The following is a 7,518-nucleotide window of genomic DNA, read 5'->3' on the forward strand; positions in this document are numbered from 1 at the left end:
AGCATTTCTTAACTTTTGAAATTGTTGGGCTAGAGCACTGCATTTGAATTCTAATCTACGTACCCGAATCATCTGGTGGAACTTTAAAAATTGTCTCTGACTCTGTTCAACTGGAGGTGGCTTGTGTATCAGCATGTCTCAGTGCTACCTCACTGGCATTAAAAATATGTATGTATATTTATTTTTGTTCATTTGTGTGTCTTTGAGTCTCTGTCTTTATATGGATCTGTGTATATGTACTCCATATATATGTAGGTACCTGTGGAGGGCCAAAGAGTACATCAGATCGCCTGGAACTGGGGTTGGAAACGGGTTAAAGGCAGTCGTGGGATATCCAGCCTTATTGTTGGGAACTGAACTTGGGTCCTCTGGAAGAGCAGCAAGCATTCTTAAGCACTTACCCATCTCCCCAGACTCATATGCCCTGATATTAATGAGAATCTAGAGTTGAGATTCTACCGTAAAGAGGCAGGGAGAAGACCCAGGTTGGAGGCACATACCTTTAATTCCAACACAAAATGGAAAGTAGAGGCAGGTGGATCTCCGTGAATTTGAGGGCAGCCTAGTCTATATGGTGAGTTCCAGGACAACCAGAGCCATACAGTGGGATTCTATACTGAAAGGAGAATTAGTATCTTTCAGCTCCACTGTCAGAAACCCAATATAGAGGAGCAAGTACCAAGCATTTTGCTCAGGTGATTTTGCTGAAAGAAAATCATAAATAACAAGCATCTAGGATTTATATGGTTAACTACACTTTTTGTCATATTACCCTACTCCCCATCAGCTTTTAATAAATGTGATTGATATTGATTTTTCTGAGAACATATTGGGATTGTCTACCCTGGATGTAGAGACATGTAAGTCTTAAGGGTTAGAATCAGTTCCTTAGATTCCAGGATCCCATAACATAGTTATTAGTTGCATAGAAGTAATACAAAGGAATAATAAAGACACAATTTTCTTAGTCTGGCTTCACAACTTCTGATTATTTCTCTTCGATTTGTGGACTATATAACTTTATTATCATTATTATTATTATTTTAAATTTATGTGTATGAGTGTACTGCCTGCATGTATGTAAGTGCAACTCTGTAGTGCAATGCCCATGGAGGTCAGAAGGGGACATTGGATTCCCCTGGACCTGTAGTTATGGATGGTTCTTAGGTACTATGTGGGTTCTGGGAATCGAACTCAGTTCCTTTATAAAAGCAGCCTGTGCTCTTAACCTGTGAGCCATTTCTCAGCCCAAACTATATGACTTTAATAAGATAATTTTTCTAACTGCAACACTGTAATGGCTCAATAAGTGTTCACTGTTTCATAACATGCATTTAGGGCTTCTATTTTTGATTCCTAACATGATAAAATAACTGTAAAGTTCTACAACAATATGTCCAGAGCTACTTATTCACTCATTGTGGAAAAGAAGACAAATGTTTTAAAGGTTAAAAGTCAATAAATTTATAATCTTTGCAAAGAACCATATATTTTGTGAATTGTGCATGGTATCCTTGTCTATAAATATAAAGATCCATTTTTAGCATAGAGTAAGAAATGTTGTCGTTCTAGAGATATGACAGAGATAGGTTTTTCTCTAGGATCTATGATTTTTCCAGCCATGTGTATTTGTCTATGTTTACAGTACACTGATGGGTTAGTAGAATAAGTACAGACAACGCTTTATATCTGTGGTTCCACAACTGAGTTCAAAAAACCTCAGATGGAGAAATTGTTTATATGATGCTTTAACTTGTACAGAGATTTTCGTTGTCATTATTCCCTGTTTACTACTACATAACAAATACATGTTTATCATTTCCACTCTTTGATATCTAAAATAATATAGAAATTATTAAAAATTTGTTGAAGGATCTGATTAGGTTACATGCAAATATGCTATTTTTATGTGGTATTAGCTTCCCTGCATTTTGGATATATGTGTAAGGTACTCAAACTAGTCTTCCATGAATACCAAGTGACAAGAAATTTATTTATCTGAATTGATATAACACTTGGATATTTGTAAGATTTATGAAAGCCAATATGGATTTAAAAATAATATTTCAATAATGTTTAATGACTATAAATTCAGTTGATTCATCTAGTTTGTATACTATGGCTTTTAACACACATTATACATCACATCTTTAACTGTTACTTGAGTGGATACAATAAAAGTTTACATTCTATAAAAGGTGACATGAAAGACTAGAAGGTGTTAGAACTCTATAAAAATCCCTTGGAAAATCTAAGCAACAGAGTTCTTGAAGCTACTGAATTAATAATAGTGCAGTTCAACATCTTGATCAACACATGCTGGTTTCAAAGCTATCCTCTCACATGTTTTTCTGTGTTCACAATGAATGCTTAAAAACTTCATTGTCCTCCTCTTATCAGCCTGTTCTCTCAATTCCTAGAGTAAATGATATCAATAGATAGATCTTTGTAGTCACTGGTGAACTTGCCCATCTCATGCTGGTTTTGTTTAGAGATTGTGATTATACAACAAACCAAAAGTTACTGGAGTGCTTAAATAAAGCAAGGAACTTAGTGAACATATTAAATTTCACATTATGAAAAAAAAGGGAAATAGTGGGCAGATTATGATCACTCAGTAACCTAAAATTCCAAGCTATTAAATGTACTTCATAAGTGTAAAATAGTAGCTCAGAAATGTCATTTATACAAAGTTAACCTTAAAGATTGTACATGATAATTACTATTTTGTGCTGCTGAACAGTTATTTGACTTTTTTCACATTCACTGTGTTATGTATAAAAGCAATAATAATAGTACATATCACTTATAGCTGTTATCTGACTTAAATGGAATTAGGTATCCATAGAGCTCATCAGTGTCTGAAACATTAGAAATGCTCAAAACTATAATTGTTTTCTCATAATAAATAGCATTTCCAAATCAAATATATGTGCAAAGAGTTTGCTGTGCGTGCCATTGAAAATAAGCAAAAACTGTATATTTTTGTCTGTCTAAAACCATAAAACATCAGATAGGAGAAAAATCACTTTCTACAAACATAAAAACTGACTATGCTCACAGGATGTAAAGTAGTGTAGAAAATAAATCCCTGATTTTGTTTTGATATGGCCAATTAGATGTTAGATACAGAAGAATTTGTCCATCCAGAGGAATATAATGGATCTTTTTTAACATTTAGCTTTGATTTTCTCATTGTAACTTGAACATCAATATCAGTCATAAGACAAAAAATGACCCATATATGCTGCTTCTAACAAATCATCCATTTCTATTGGTAGAACTTTAGACATGAGCAGATATGCCATTGTTTACTTCAGTTGCAAGGTTGTCAATCTGTCATTCCTTTTCAAATACTTTATTTTTATTTATTTTTTATGCGTATGAGTGTATTGCCTGCATTATGTAAGTGCACCCATATCATGAAGTGCCTGCAGAGGTTAGAAGAGGGCTTTGGATGTCCTAGAACTGGAGTTTTGGAAGGCTGTTAGCCTCCATGTGGGTGCTGGGAACCAAACCTGGTTCCTCTACAAGAGCAATCAGTGCTCTGAAGTGCTGAGTTATCTCTCAAACCCTTCTACTGGTAATCCTTGACAAAATAAAAGAAAATTTCTATAAATTATAATAAAAAAGCCTTCTTGTGCAAGTTGAGCTTCAAGTCGTATAAACATTGAACAAACAAATAAATATCACTTAAACATGGATGATCTGTGGCCACAGGTCATAAGCAGTTTGTGTTTTCATTAATGCAGACCAGCTGGCAAGATACCCTGCCAAGTCTCTTGGAAGACTGGATATAGAAATCATTATTTGCCAAGGTAGAAACTGACAAGATGGTTACAGTGATAAATTGGCACACATGGAGTTCGTAGATAATGAATTAAAAGTTTTATTACACTAAAATATGCTTAATGTTCACATGATTTGATGAATTTTTTGGCATTTTAGTAAATCTATGTCAACTATATTATGAATAATTCCATCAAGAAATCTAAGGTTAAAAATAGTTCAAATCATATGAAATTATCCTAGAAAATGCTACAAGGAATCTTTGAAACACTACACAAGATGCATACCATGTGGAATAGTCAGAATTATGAGTGTTCCTTGAAAGGTAATGATAACCACCAATCTTCCAAAATATCATTAAGAAATTTAAAAGAAGGCAGATGAAGAAGGAATTCATTTTCTTATTTTTAATATTTGTGTTGAGATTTTGTGCATATCATACAATAGTTGTTAATTAAATTCAGGCCTCTCTCCCGCACCCTTGTCCCCCATGCCACCCTGTTGGATCTCATGCATTCTGTCATATATGTTAAGTCCTATTTGGTCATGCATTCATAACCAGAGGTCCATCCATGCAAGTTCATTCACTGAAGTCTAGTCAGCCTATCTAGAGTCAGTCCCTTAAAAAAGATCTACTCTCCCTCACCTAGTATTGATCAGTTGCCAACAGTTCCCAGGCTGGTCTGAGGTCTGGCACCCATTCTTCACTCCACATTGGGCCCTGATTGAGTTGGCATGGGTTTTGTGTACAATACCGCCATCGCCTCAAGTTCACATGAACATGTTTCTATTGGCCTGAAAGCCTGTGGCTCTGTTTATGAACCAACCTTGGTTCTTACAACCTTTCCAACACCTCTTCCACAATGGTCCCTGAGCTGTGGGTGGGTGAGTTTTAATACAGGAGTCCTATCCAGGAACATTCACTCTGCAGGCTCTTGTTCTCTAAAATTTAGATGATTGTGTTGTTCTGTGTGCATCACACTTTATTGTATGAGGAAGCTTTGATGATGAGAATTGAGGAATGTATTAGTATTCTCTCTACCCACTGTTCCACTGTGCTCCATGGGCCTAAGGTATAGAGGTTAAATTGGAAATGTGTCCCTTAGGGCTTGGCATCTCTCAGATATACATTATCTGTGTGTGACTATTTGTGGAATTCTATAATAGCCTCCATATTTTGAAAAAAGAAACTTCTTTGATGATGTACAGTGCACATATCTATAAATACGAGGATTCATATTTAGCCTACAGTATGAAATTTCATTTGTCTAGAGATATTGCAGAGATAGCATTTTCTCTAGGATCTATGCCCTCTCCATTCACGTCTATTTGACTCTAATTACACCCATGAGTTCTCTCCCACTGAGAGGGCTTTAAGTTCAGTTACATAGCTGTTAATTACCACCACCACCTCACAAAACAGTGCCACTATTCTACCAACAGAGGTAGTTTCCTGTGCCAGTCATTGCATTTAGTCTTTAGGGCTGGATTGGGCCGTGGATTGTGTTCTTCCCTTAGCAGCTGCATAGTATCCTCTAGAACTATGAGAGCTCATCTTCAGGTAGAAGGCTTCCAGGTCAGTTCCAGGTTCCTTGCTCCAAGACTTGTGTCTGAAGAATGTCATGTTTTCAGCAATAGGGTCTTACTTTCAAGTTCTTGGTGATAACCAAGGGCTCCAGCAATAGCCTGTGTTATTTTGGGATTCTCTTGGACTACTCTGACCAACCACTGAAGGGAAGCCCCTCTTGTCTGCCACTGTGATCCTTGCCATACAACCCCCAGATATACACAGGCCCTAATGTTCAAATCCTGTATGTGGATTTCTCAGGGTGTTTCAGAACCAGCACTTTCCCTCTGGCATTGCACTCCACTCAAACTCCATTCATCTCTCTTCTCTCTCCCCCTGCCTAACCTCCCTCCTCCCTCCCTAGTCCAGGCACTTTAATTTTCCTCACCCTATCCCCCATAACGCTCACCTCCTACCTGTGCTGTTGAATTTTAATTGTTCTTTATACATTGCAAATTTAGTTTTATGAGAGATAAGCATTCCACAAATATGTTCTTCCAGTGCCTTTTCAACATCTTAATAGAATGATTCGAGGAGAGAAATAGTTTTAATGGACTTTATCTCACCAGAAGTTCTTTTTTATTTATTGGATAATTGACAAATTCATACAATATATATTGATCATATTTAGATCACCTTCACTACTTGTATCCATCTTACTGCTCCCCCACCCAATTTCATGAACTGGGACATACATATGCAAATTTGTGTGCTCAAATTCTCTTCAGTGTGGGTTTATTCACTGGAGCCTTGTCAACCTATGAGCCTCACCCTTAAATGAGATTGACTTACCCTCCCAGTAGCCACTGTTTGCAAATGCTTTCTCAAGTAGCTTTGGGGTTTCTTACCCACTTCCTCATGTTGCTGCTGGAATTTTATCTGACTTGGGCTTACATGGTACTTGTGCATGTTGTCAACATCGCTGTGAGTTCATATGAGTATTTACCCAACTGTCTGCAAAACTCTATTTTCTTGTGCTCATAAACCACCTCTGGGTCTTACAGTCTTTCTGCCCTGTTGTTCACAATAATCACTGAGCCTTGGGAGGTAGAAGTAGGTTTTCTGATGAGAGTTGAGTGGTGTATTAATCTATGGGAATAGCAATAAGTTATTAGGTGTTGGTTTAGTATTATATCTATTTACCAAAATAATAGTATTAGGTTCTCCCCTATGGCCTGTGACCAGTTTAGTTACAGGTTCCTAGGACTGATATAACACAGTTTCTTTTTATGCATGATAATTTTAGTATCATCTATATGACCTCATTGTCTAAAATTAAATCTCAAAAACTTTCTCCTGGGGCTGGAGAAGTGGCTCAGCAGTTAAAAGCACAGAGGTTAAAAGTGGGTGTGGTGATGCATGCCTTTAATCCCACCACTCAGGAGGCAGAGGCAGGCAGATCTCTGTGTGTTTGAGGCCAACCTGGTCTACATAACAAGTTCCAGGCCAGCTGGGGATATAGGGAGACCCTGTCTCAAAAAAAGCACTGACATCTCTTAAAGAAGACCCAGGTTCAATTCCAAGCATTCACATGGTGCATAACAACCACCTGTAACTGTAGTTCCAGAGTATCTGATGCTTTTTCCTGACTTCTGTGTGCACTGCACAACATGGGTGCACTTATACACATGCAGGCAAACACAATCGTACACATAAAATAAAAGTAATAAATAAAAAATTTTGCCCTATATTTCTTTTTTTTCTTTTTGAAGCTTTCACAATTTTATTAGAATTTAAAGAAAAATTCTCAGGGCAAGTGAGCTGGTAATCTTGAAAGCTGCCTTGAGGAGGTGAATGGTGGGGAGAAGGGAAGAAAGCCATGAAGCCATGCAGGTTTAGAACCTACATTGGTAAAATGCTTTCAGTGCAAGCAACAGGATGTGAGATTGATCTTCTGAACCCATGTAAAAAATCCAGATGTTGTGCTTTCTTCAGCAGAAGATACACTAAATTGGAATGATACAGAGAAGATTAGCATGGTTCTTATATGAGGATGACACACAAATTCCTGAAGTCTTTCATGTTTTAAGGATGTTAGATTAATGAATTGTCTTATCATTAAAAAAAATACAGCTGTTCTGGGTTGGTCCATGAACATAGGGAAGCAAAGTCTTTCAGGCCACTGGAAGCTTGCACATGTGAATTTAGGGCAATTGTGGAGT

General features: G+C 37.1%; 1 non-coding gene across 1 annotated transcript; it reads left to right on the plus strand.

Moving 5' to 3' along the window:
* The first annotated feature begins 7,282 nt into the window (after positions 1 to 7,282).
* LOC115068218 lies at positions 7,283 to 7,384 on the plus strand. The gene has a single exon (XR_003847590.1). It is a non-coding gene; the product is annotated as a U6 spliceosomal RNA (small nuclear RNA).
* The last annotated feature ends 134 nt before the right edge of the window (positions 7,385 to 7,518 follow it).

Source organism: Nannospalax galili, unplaced genomic scaffold, assembly GCF_000622305.1.
Source record: "Nannospalax galili isolate Female #2095 unplaced genomic scaffold, S.galili_v1.0 scaffold167, whole genome shotgun sequence".
Classification (NCBI taxonomy): domain Eukaryota; kingdom Metazoa; phylum Chordata; class Mammalia; order Rodentia; family Spalacidae; genus Nannospalax; species Nannospalax galili.